At 41.8% G+C, this 12,600-nt stretch overlaps 1 protein-coding gene across 9 annotated transcripts in view; it reads left to right on the plus strand.

The window, feature by feature from the left end:
• The first annotated feature begins 16 nt into the window (after positions 1 to 16).
• NSD3 (nuclear receptor binding SET domain protein 3) overlaps positions 17 to 12,600 on the plus strand; it is a 103,974-nt gene continuing 91,390 nt past the window's right edge. For 3 of the 9 annotated variants that reach the window (XM_006070607.4, XM_025278385.3, XM_025278425.3), the window contains exon 1: positions 4,092 to 4,569. The gene's annotated coding sequence lies outside the window, so the exon portion shown is untranslated. Of the gene's footprint in view, positions 39 to 3,027; positions 3,155 to 4,090; positions 4,570 to 12,600 lie in introns of those variants that run through there. The other 6 variants (XM_044931671.2, XM_025278407.3, XM_025278432.3 and 3 more) reach the window with 6 other exon arrangements.

Genomic DNA, 12,600 nt, shown 5'->3' on the forward strand with positions numbered 1-12,600 from the left:
GCCCTCGGCTTCCCCAGAAGATGGCTTTTGTGCGCCTTGTGCATTGATGGGCTGTGTTTGCTGTGGTAGGGTCTGGGGGGGGGGGGGTCTTTGTTTTTTTGGAAAGGGGATGGTGCGGGCAGTAGGACCACGAGCTTTGGCGGTCCGAGTTTATGGAAGGAAGGCGAGGAGCATCGGGGCGCAGGGGGCGGAAAAGAAATGAGGAAATGAAGCACAGGGGCGGGGGGTGGAGGCTGAGCTCAAAAGTTGGGGCGCGGGTAGGGAACCGAGGTCAGAGGCTGAGGAGAGAGCGGGGTGGGGCCTGGAAGATGTGGGGAAATCTGGGCGCCGATGGGAGGAGCAGGATACGGACAGGAGCGGGCTCCGGAGGAAAACAGGCGGGCGCGGTCCACCGAGTAACAACCTGAGGACTTGTCCCGCCCGCCCCTACCTCCTCCGGCCGGCTCCCGGAACGGTTGCCTCAGTCCTCCAGTGCCTTCCCAATGCCCCTCCACCCCCGGCTCCCCCAGCTAGAAGGGCCAGAAGCCAAGTCTCTATGGCTCCACCTCTTTCCTCTGCCATCACGTCACTGTGAGTGACGACACCACCCGCCAATCAGTTCGCAGATTCTGGGGCGCGAGGGCGTCCTTCGCGGTGGCAGCCCAGGAGGCAGAGAAGTCCGGTTCCCACCGGCGAAACGACTATAGTTTAAGGAGTTGTCTGTGCTGGAAGGCTCAGCCCTGCCTGTCCCTCTTCTGTAGGCTGTGGATTCACATCCCTCCCCCACCCCCAAAACCCTTTCTTGAAGACTAGATGGAAGAAGCTCTTACTCTACCAGTAGCATAATATGCCTGATAGTCGCCATGGTAACCATCTGGGAGTCACCAATTACATCACTTTGATGTATCCCCCTTCACCTTCCAACTCCGCAACTGCGGGCGGGGAAAATAGCAGGGAGAGGGCATGGCAGAAAGGGCGGGAATGGTGAGGAAAACATTCCTCTCCTATCTCTAGGGTCAAAAACTGGAATATTGTGAAATCTGCATATGGAAATATGAATTCCACTAAAGAAAACTGCTTTATTAATGTTCTCTTGACAGACATTGTTTATGTTCAATAGTGTAGAAATCTCAGTATTTAAAATGTATATTATAGTAGTCGTGCGGTGACACTGCAGGTTTGGGGGCACTTCAGTTCCCAGGTTGGGGAACTGAGTCATTTTGGGAACGTGAAAGATGTAAAAATGTTTTCGCTCCCCAGTTATCTCTACCCATCCATTTTATCTTACTCTAGAAGGAAAACAATTTTGGTGGGTCACCTTTGACTAACACCAGACAGGAAGGAATCGCTTTCACACGAAGGCTTCTCTTAACATGTGACTGACCACAAACTTTACTCATCTGGGCTGCGCATTTGTAAGAATAAAAGCTGACGGGTATAAAATTTCATTCTTTAAGAAAAATGAAGGCAGCTTTTAATCCACAAAGCATTTTTTTTTAAACTAATAACCGAATAGATGAACTATGTTAAATGGGCAAAACTTTTCGGTGTGGCCACTAGAGGGCCCATTGTGCATGTCTGATAGCCAACTTTCCACATAAAGGCTTCCCTTCATGTTCTATGTTTTCTACAATTAAAATCTATAAAGCTTTGGTTTCTGTACCTTTCCTTCCCTGAAAATTCCCAGTGGTAAATTTTGAACTCTAAAAGGCTAGGTAGGTATACTTTTCACATTAATTTCATAAATTAATCACTGCATTATCATGCACAGGTACTTTTCTGGAAAAGATCATAAAACATGCAAAAATATTCCTCTCAGTTCCCTGGGAGACATTTTATACCGGGAAATTATTCTTATTCATGCATTGTGTTCATTTACAACCAGGCACAGTGAAAATCATTAAGTATTCATAAACCAGATGAGCGATTCCAAACCCAGTATTTGAAAGATGAGCTAGACTTTCTACCATGGCCATATGTCAGCAATCCCATTTTAAAAAGGGAAGGGTTAAGAATCTTCCTTATTGAAATCCATTGGTTCAAAGCAGTGTCTGCCTTCTGTTACCAGACCTGGTGGGTGTTTTTTTTTTTTTACTTTCAGGATAAGTTACTTATCATGTAATGAGTTTCTTAATATAATCTTCAGAAGAGAAAAACAATTTTTTTTTCTCCCTAACCTTGGCTCTGAGAATTGTAGGTTGCTTTCTTAATGAGCTATTTGCTCACTTTCTATGAAGAAGAGAAAGCATGTCTGAACCTCATGTTAGATGCTAAAAATAGAAATTATTATTTTTAAGTTATTTCCCTAAATATGGCTCCAGACCAAATATTATTGACAATGTATATCTTATGCAGGAAGAGACTGTGCATTTACTTCACATAAATTTAAACTCTTGACAGCACAGCTTTAGAAGCAGATTAAAATAAAATCCCTGGGAATAATTTTCCACATTCTCCTCAAGGGGACAATCCAAGTGTCAGGCCAAGGAAACCGCTTATCAACAAAGCAAGAAAGATACAGGAAGGTGGAAAAGAAGATGGAGGTAGAAAGGATCTTAGGAAAGAAAAAAAAAAGACCAATTTAACCTCTCTTTCCAGGAGATAGAATCAAACATTGGAAATAAGTTCACAAATCACCTTTGGAGACTTGTGTTCTAAAAAGACATTTAAAACAAAGAAAAATGTGCTTTTATTGATTCCTTTAACTTCTGGTATCACAAGCATAGCAACCACACAAGTATAGGTGTATAAATAGTTAAGGATAGTAATGGAGATGCTTAATTCTGAATATCATAACTTAGCATTATTAACAGGGTGCTTTTTAAAAACGAATCCATAATTAGTAACCATGAAAATCATTGATATGTAGGACTTTTTAAATTTCCTGTTTAAGTGGTATTTACAGATAGCAGGAATTGCCCGTAACAGTACCAAATAGGTCCCGCACTGTAACGTCGGTGGAGAGTCTAACGTCTAGTGGATGATATGACTTCATGATTCTCGGAACCGAGTATTGGTTTCCTCATCTCGCTGCCTGTGTTTCCTTTGTACATTCACGTCTGCGCTGCCGCGTCCTAAGTCATTATCCCCAGGCCCCAGGAAATATCACCAAACCGTCACACTCCTGCAAGACTCGTTTACCGTGTCACGCACCTGAGACCTTTTATTGTTTCATGTAAGTTTCCTAGGATTGGGGGGGGGGGGGCGGTGTGGATATAGGGTAACAGAATCTCGACTCCCGCTTCCTCCCTCTCCTTCCTGCGTGCGTGAGCTTGGACGAGGACAAACGCCCCCATCCCTCGAAGCGGAGGTGTGGCCGGCGGGCAGGCGAGGGCCTGGCACGTGATGGGCGCGGAGCCCTCGGGATCGGGGTGCCGGCTGCGCCGCCTTTCCCCCCCCCGTTACCCACAAGCCTCAGGGCCCGCGGGGCGAGCAGGAAGCGGGCGTGCGGGGGCCTGAGGCCTGCCCGGGAGGCGTCTGAGGAGAACTGCCGTCCGGGCCTGGTCCCCAACGGGCTCCGGTCTGAGGCCGCCGGGTGGGACGCGGAGCTCCTCTTTGACAGCGGTCGGGCGGGAACCAGTCTGGGAAACACAGACATATCTGTCCCCCTTTTCCCCCCCGCTCATCTTTATCAACCGGGCGCCCGTCTGCAGGGGGATTTCTAAGGTCTGGGGACGGCCTCGCGGTGTCACCCCGAGGAGTCCCGCCGTCGGGTGACTGACAGACGCTGTTATTTCCTCAAGCATCAAAGAACACGCACGAGCACACTTTGGCCTCACCGGCCCAACCTCCACCCCGTCCTCTAGTTTTGTTTTGTTTTTCACTCGGCCTCCGCATCGCACCTTCCTGTCTCTCCACCCGGATCGCCTGCGGTCTCACTTCTCGTCTAGACTCCGCCAGGCGGCTCGCGTTTCTTGCTCCCCCCCACCCCCACCCCCGCTCCTCCTCTCCACAGGCTGACGAGCCTCTTCCTCCTTTCGGCCCTTGGCGCTCCCAGCCCCGGACTGCATTTCCCGGCAGGCGCCGCGGCCAGCGGCCAATCAGCTGCTGAAGATTTGGCGGCGGCGGGGGCGCCCAGAGAGTCGGGGTGGGGGGGGCTTTGTGCGCGGTGGCGGTGGCGGCGGGAGCGGGCGGCGGCAGCGGGCGGCCAGGACGGAGGCGGAGGCCGAGGGGGACTGTCCACACTGATCGCCCGCGGAGAGGCGCGCGAGGCCGCGTCGAGCCCCGAGGACCCTGCTGCCCCGGCCCGGCCGCCAGCCACGGGCTCGTCTGTGGGAGCTGCAGCTGCGCGGCGACCCCCATCCCTCCGGCTCCGCCGCCCACCCTCCCTCCCGCAGCCTTCCTCCTTTCGCTGCGCGGCCGGCCCCGGCCCGGCCCGGCCGTGGCCCCCTCCTCGGTGCCGGCCGGCCATGGCAGAGGCGTCCGGCGCGGGGGAAATCTAGCCCGGGGATTTCATGAGGCCTAGCTTGGTTCCGCCTCCTCCCGCCGCGGACCCGGCGGCTGCCCGCGCCCCAGCCCCACTCCGGGCCTCCGTGTCTCTCCTGTGATCGTACTGACACGGCCGGGGGGTTAGAATGGAACAAACTGAAGGTAAAGTGAATGCGCGCTTGTATGTGTGTGAGAGAGAAAGAGTGTGAGGGTGTGTGTGTGTGTGTGTGTGTGTTGGAAGGGAGGGCTGAGGAGGGGGCGACCTAGGAATGGGACCCGGATCGGGAGAAAGACCTTAGCAGGGATGGGAGGACCACTGGGTGGCCCGGAAGGGCTTGAGGGGGATCTGGAAGGCTGGGGCAGGGTGGGGGTGTGGAGGGGATTGGGAGGTGGGGCTGGGGAGGTAGGGACTGGGATGAGGGATGGAGTGGCGCTGAGCTGGGAATTGGGAGTAGAGGTGGGATGGGGGCGGGGATAAAGATGGAACTGGGGAGGGGGCAGGGAGCGAGGAGAAGAGTTGGGTTCGGAGATGGGAGACCTGGGCGGACTGAGCAATAGGCAGGTTTGGGGGTGGAGTGTGTGAACTAGAGGAGAGTCTGGGGGAAGGAGAAGGAATGTGATGGAGAGACGAGGCCCTAAGGGAGCTATGAGGGAATGGAAGTGGAGGAAAAGGTGGATTAGGAAAAAGGGATAAGAAGTGATTGAGACAGGATGCAATCGGAAGATAGGAAATAGACTCAGGAAACCGGGAGACCCAGGATTGGGCTCGGGAAGGAAATGAACTGAATGTTGACAAGGGGTGAGAACTACGGACCAAGCGTCACAGAGTGGGAGGGAAAGAAGGAGCAGGGGGATTGCTGGAGTGTTAGGAAGGGAAAGCCTTTTGTTCCTATATTTGTGTATTCTGTGCGTTTTCTTTCAAGGCTCGAGAATGGAGAAGCTAGTGGTTATGGTGTTGTGAAATGGAGAGGTGTGGGTTTTACTGTTTTGAGGGAGGAGGTGTGTTCCTGTAATGGTAGCAAGACAAGGAGAGCCATGGCCATAATTTGATGGTTTTGGTGAGGGAGTGAAGACTATTCAGATTTAAAGGGGGCAGGGGCAGCCATGTTTGCTGCCAGGCACTGCAGTGTAAATAAATTCCTTCTTGTCTCCGACATCAGTAGGATTCTAGAAGGGGCCAGTCCAGATTTTTAACCCCCCTTCTTTCTATTCATGAACTCTTCCCATACATCTTGGGGTCATATAAAATTATTTATATCCACCAAAGGAGGTAGTAATGTTTTCCATCTTGTGTGTTTCGCTGCTTTCTCCCACCTTTTCCCTCTTCCTGCTGGTTGCGAACACAGCATGCTAATGAGCTGCAGTGTAAAATTTAACCCTTTTAATAAAGTTAAAAGAATATTTAATACTGGGTGAAGGAATCATAACTAGTCTATTTCAAGCATGCTCATGAAAAGTCTTTTAAATATTGGAAATGCATTTGTTTCAGAAGCTTCCGAAGCAGTCAACGTGTTTTCTGCAATTCTTTGAGTAAACAAGGAAATTGCCTGGGTTGTTTTACTTGGGCTTGTGCTCTTGGCAAAACACCGTGGGGGAGAAGAGGGGATTGGAAAGTCTCCTGTGGTAGAATATCTACTTTCTATAGTTCGAGTGTTGGAAAATTAGAAATGTGTGTATTTTTAAAAGGTTTTTCTGATAGCTCTTGCTTATAGAGGATGGGTGTGTTAAATGTTTTCTTTTAAAAAAAAAACCCTCCTGCATCCCTTCCCCTTGCTTCCATACAGTTGCTCAATACAATCTTCAAATGTCAGTTCAGCACAGTGCAATGATCTGTGAAGCAGGCATGCAGATCTCAGAGCATCGTTTAGGTGCCAGGTTTTTTTGGTGGGAACTTCAGATCACACTCTCCAGGAAAGCAACAGTAACTCTCTAATGTATTCAAATGTATCTACTTGTGTGATTTGAAAATAGTTACTATTCTAAAGGTTTAAATACTAACAAATTTAGATAAACTAAGTGGCGCCTGGTTTATTTTCATACTGAAAAGGATTAAAGGTGTGAGTGACCTTTTGTTTTTGCTATATTATTGTAATTGGGGGAATCCAAACTTTAATCCATCATATTGATATTGAAATTGTTCTCTAATACCAGTAAAGCCTGTTAAAATTTTAGTATGATTTTATGGACTCAAACCAGTTGTACTACATTTTTATTTAATCTTAGTGCATTATCCTTTCAAATTGTTAAATAGAATTTTAAGATATGTTCTTGGTCTTTTGGAAAAATTAAATAGAATATTATTAGAGTGTTACTCTGGGAGAGCACTTTCAGAAGAGGGGTTTGATTTACAGCTTGGAATGTTTTTGATTTGATAATATTCAGCCTGAATTTTTAAAGAATCTTATGAGGAAAAGCTACTCTCAAAAAAACTGTTCAGTATGCTTTTTTTTTGGAATTTCTTTATATGGTGGTTTCATTTTTATATCTCCTGCTTGATTGACATGTGATTTGTAGTTAATTTGTAAATGAACTAACAGTGCCATACATTTTTAGGAAAATGAGAGACTGTTGTGTATTAAAATAAGAAAAGATTCTTGGAAGCTTGCATTACTTAAAAAAAAGTACTCCTATAAATTCAGCCTTTTGTAAAGATTCAGAATTTTGTAAAGAGAAAAGTGCCCTGCCCAGCTCCCCTGAGTATTCTGATTCCTTGGCTAGGGAGTCATATAATGAGGAAGGCTACTCTGAATAGATGATTCTTAATTAAAATCCAGACTTTGCTCTCATTACCGTGTCCATCATTAGCTCACCTGCGGCCTGTGATAGCTTTTTTTTTTTTTTTTTTTAAAGTTAATAGATATGTGATTTCTTAGACTGATCAGATTGAGTGAGTTTTGGGTAAAGGAAATTGGTTGCCTTGAGGTTGGTCATGCTTGAATGAATTGTCAAAGTCCTCAGTTAGTTGTCTGATTCTAAGTATCCAGAACCTGGGTATTCAGTTTCTGGAGTTCATAATTACACTAGTAATAGCTGCTGATAGTTGTTGTCCTCTAAACATGTGCTGGGCTAAGTGACTTTTGTGAATGATTTCCTTCTATCCTTCCAACACTTGTGTGGGGTTTCAAATATTAAGAAAGACTGAGAGATTTTTTTAAAGTTAGCACTCCATTCTCCACAATAACCATTTTGAGGTTTCTTGTGTGTCCTCCTAGAAAATTCCTGTACATATGTATATACGTTTGTCTTAAAATACATAAAATTGGATCACATTATTTGCATTTTGCTTTTTTTGTTTTAATAGGCTACCTGGGACATCCTTGCAAACCAGCACACATGGACCTACAGCTTTCTTTTTTTTTTTTTTTTTTAAGGGTCATATAGTATTCCATTGTTTGGAATAGGATGTTGTTAACAAGTTTTTGCTGTTATAAGTAGTATAGCAGATCCTGAATTAAGTCCCCGACAGCCTCTTTATATAGAAGAAGTATAGTCCAACTACTTTATTTTACAAGAGAAATCACTGAGACCAAAAAGTTAAGTCCAAGGCTTCGGTAACAAACCTGTTTCCTGACTCTTTATCCCAGGGGTCCCCAACCTCAGATATCTAATGCCTGATGACTGAGGTGGAGCTGAAGTAATAATAATAGAAATAAAGTGTGCAATAAATGTAATGTTCTTGAATCATCCTGAAACCATTCCCCTCCACCCTGGTCTCTAGAAAAAATTATCTTCCACAAAACTGGTCTCTGGTGCCAAAAAAGTTGGGGACCGCTACTTTATACCGCATCACGTTACTTCATTATTGTGAATGTACTTGTGCTTTCTGTCAAAGCTCAAGGTGAGGGGGAATACTCAAGGTTAGGCATGGTTAGTATAGTGAGCGCAAGGGGCTTAACTTGCAGTGAGGTCAAGGCTTTTCTTTTTTTCCGTACTTTGTTCACCATGCTGTACATCTATCATATGGACAGAATATTTTTACATGTATAAGTGAGTCTTGCCCAGGTATCTTGAATTTTGTTTTGAGTAATCAAGTAGCTTTGGCAGAATTTTTCCTGTTTTAATTAAATTATCAATGAAATTTAAAAAAAGAAAAAAGAAGAGGTCCAGCTTGGTCCTGGAAAAGAATTTGGAAAGAAGATTCAGACAGTAGTTTGTTTGTTAAATGAGCTAAAAGCACCTAATTGAAGACAAGTTTTTTTAAAAAAATCATAGGCACCATTGATTGTTTTAAATTATTTTTTACTATAAGAAGAAAATTCATAACCATGGATACTTATTCATTGAGTTCTTTTAAAACAAAAAATCTGTTTTAAACACTTAAAAAATTAAAATCATTAGAGCTTTAGAAAGGTTTAGAATTTGATATCCATTAAATCTGTTTTTGATGCAATGCTGTTTTTAGTTTTACTTAAAAAAAAAGTTTATATTATATGTTGAAAGAGCAGCTGATTTATTCATTTGTTAATAAACAACATGTCCAGCATTTGAGTTTTTAAATGAATGGTGAGTTTTACTTCTGCAGGCTAATCTTTTAATAAATATAAATATAGATAAATTTAAGGAATTGATTATACTATGACTGTCTAACACTTTTTTAAATAGAGGGTTTTTGTTTCATTTTTATTGTTGACCTTAATAAGGACTTAATGAGTATTTTTAAACACTTCTGTGTTACATTGTGCTCATACATGACAGTAAGGGAAAAGGCATATTTAAAATTTTGTGATTTAGAGAATGTTCAATTTTTACTACATGGATATGTGTCGTTACTTCTAAGGCACATCTGCCTGTTGAAAGATTTTGGATTTGAAAAGCTCTTTGATAAATGGTTTTTGGCTTATTTTTAAATTTTATCAATAGATGTGCATCTGTGTTATCACTGAGTGATCTACAATGAGAGCTCTTTATACTAGGTTCCTTTTTTCATCTAGGTTTAGAATTATATTGAGAGGAAGGCGAGTAGGAAAATGAAAAAAAATTTACTTTCATATAGTTTCCTTTTTAACGATGTATGAGTATGAATATTACGGTCTAATAACCCTTTGCTTTTACATGACACTTTCTGAGAGTGTCCCAGTCTTTTTCGACCCCAGTGACTGTAGCCTGCTAGACTTCTTTGCCCAAGGGATTCTCCAGGCAAGAATACTGGAGTGGGTTGCCATTTCCTCATCCAGGAGATCTTCTTGACCCAGGGGTCAAACCCACATCTCCACAGTCTCCTGCATTGCAGGTGGATTCTTGACCTCTGAGCCACTGGGGAAGCCTGTTTGATAGAATTCCAGCACAGTAACGTGTGTGTGTGTGAAGTTGGAAAGCCCAAGGATTATTTAACTCAATTTTAAAAAGTAGGCATTTTAAATTAAAGAAATATGTGGCTTCCTTGGATTTTGTGGGTGAAACAAAATTTAGTTTATCAAATTGATTTGAGATAACGAAGATTAGGAAGTCTCATGTGGAGGCTTGCCTACTGGCATTTTGGCCTTAGGCAAGACGGTATTGTGTCTGGTGAGTCTTACTGTGGAGTCATAAGAAAGCAATACATAAAAAACAAAACCTTAAACGCCCTCTTTAAAGACTTTTTAAGTTGTAAAATATGACATATATATAAAAAAGGCATAAAACCTAAATGTACAGTATAAACAAACAGTTAGAAAGTGGACATCATGGAGTCATGTCCCAGGTAATAAGTCCTTTAAGAAAAGCTGCAAAGACAGCCTCATTGGTTTAAGTGATATTGCTGTAGTGGTAGTTGGTCTTGAGGGATAATGGTGTGCTGAAAACTAAGCGGAAAAATGAATAACCAAGAGGGAGGGGTCAACACTCAGTAAAAACTGAATTACCAGTTTTTGTTGTTATCAAAGTGTTACCTAGACAATTAAAAAAAAAAAGTTTCCCAACATTTGGTGTAGTCATTTAGTGATTTGAAATCTTGGTGCTTTACTAATGAACGTGGAAAAAAAGAATGCTGAATCCTACAACAATCATGCTGTGTTACACAAAGTTGTTTCTTCAGAGTTCGTCTCCGTTACACTTTCTGGTCAGATTCAGTGACTACTGGTTTTAGATTTATGTGCAAATTCTTAACAATGGCTTTTGCTTCGAAAATGTCAGATTTGCCTATATCAATAATCTCCTAACTCAAGTATCTTATTTACAAAAACTAGTTTGACTCTCTTGCTTTCACATTAATGTAACCATGAGGAAAAGTATCAACCTGAGAAGCAGTCAGCAGTGGCAGCCTGTGTGACTCTTCATCTGTGGTGCATCCTGAGTTTTACCCTCACTGCATCTTGACTAGGTGAACCAAATTTCTTTCTTAACTGGAGAAACCTATTTTAATATGCTCCCCTCGATTTCTAGACTATTTTCTTATAGATTGGGAAAGGTTAAATGTTGGCTTTATTGGCTTTAGGGTTTTGTTTTTTTTTTTTAGGGGATTAAAAAAAAAAGACATTTATTTATTTGGCTGTGCCAGGTCTTAGTTGCATCATGCAGGATCTAGTTCCCTGACCAGGGATCGAACTTTGCCCCCTGCATTGGGAGTGCAGTCTTAGCCACTGGACCACCAAGGAAGTCTCTGGAGGATTTTGATAGCAGAAAAAAGTTGAATTTTTTTCCTCTCTGACTACCTGATGAACACAGTCTATTTGAGTAAAATTCTCCAACGAGACTTTGTGAAGGACATTTTTATAAATGACAAAGGACATCTGCATACATAAAGCCTTTTCCTGGCTTTTGAAATTTTGTTATTTTAAGCCCTCTGTGTTTCTCATGATCTCTTCAGGATCCAAATACATCAGAATATGGTATTTCATGTTTGGTTGTGGTAAGAAGCTTCTTGTTATGCTTTACCTAGAATTCCAATAGGATGTTGTTCTTTTTTATGTTGGGTGAACGTTAAATACATGCCTAGCTAATTTTTCCTCCTGCAAGAAAGAGAAATGTTTATTTTCAATCTTGAAATGAGCATATATGTTGTTTTCCTAGATATGGAAACAAACATGATTTGATACAGTTTTTAAACCTAAATTAGGTAATTTGGTTTTGTGTATTAAGTAGGGTTAATATGCTTTTGGTCATCTCATGTTTTCTATGTTATCACCTGTACATGTAAGCCTTGATCATTAGAATTTATTTTATTGTGTGATGGAATTAAGGTATTGAGGTTAAGGCATTAATTAAAGAATTACACCTTTATGCCTATAGGTCTACACAGGTAGCACCCCAAAGAAATGCTGATAGCCCTATTAGTTTTTAATTTTTAATGGAAAATTGTCCTTTCCAAAGTGGCTGCTAGTTTAAAAACATTTATTATGTTTAAATTATGTAAGTCTTGTTTATTATAGAGAAATTGAAAACTGCAATAAGATATAAAGATTATAATCCCCTGAAATCTTACCAACTGCAAATAGCTGCAGTTAACATTTTGTTCTGTATCCTTCTGGTGTCTTTCCTATGCATTTTTTTTTTGGACAAACTGTAATGGTGCACAATATCATTTTATAACCTGCTTTATTGTGAAATAAATTTTCTTGAGAATGTGATTTTTTTAACTTGATATATATAATTGTGTGTGGCATATCTGTTTATCATTATTCTATCGATGGTATTTTAGGCAGTTTGCAGTTTTTAGATAGATATTGTAATTTGATGAATATTCTTAAATATTAAAAAATTATATGACTGATGATTTCATTACAATAAATGTAGAATTAAAGTTTTTTAAATAACATTTTTGTTGAAAAATAATTCACATACTATACAATTCAGCCATTTAAAATGTACAGTGTAATGGTTTTTAGTATATTCACAGAATTGTTCAGCTGTTACCACAGTCAATTTTAGAACATTTCCAGCAAGGTTCAAACAAATTTAAACTCCCAGCAATATCATAGAGGCTTTGTTTTTTTTTTTAATTGCATTTATTTGTGGTTTTTAAAAGTGTAGTATAAGTATACAAGGACACAGCAGCTTGTGGTACAGTTTTTTCCTTTATAATTCCTAGCATTTATTTTTGAAAATTTTTATTTCCAGCTTTATTAAGATATAACTGATGCATACTTTGTATCTGTGTATGCATTGATTTAAACCTCACCTATGAAAACAAGATGCTCATATTCCTATGTTAAGAAAACATGACATAAAATATGTGATAGATTTTTTGAATTATAAAATCATCTTTCTGTTCAAGAT

The sequence above is a fragment of the Bubalus bubalis genome, chromosome 1 (genome assembly GCF_019923935.1).
Source record: "Bubalus bubalis isolate 160015118507 breed Murrah chromosome 1, NDDB_SH_1, whole genome shotgun sequence".
In the NCBI taxonomy this organism is placed as follows: Eukaryota; Metazoa; Chordata; class Mammalia; order Artiodactyla; family Bovidae; genus Bubalus; species Bubalus bubalis.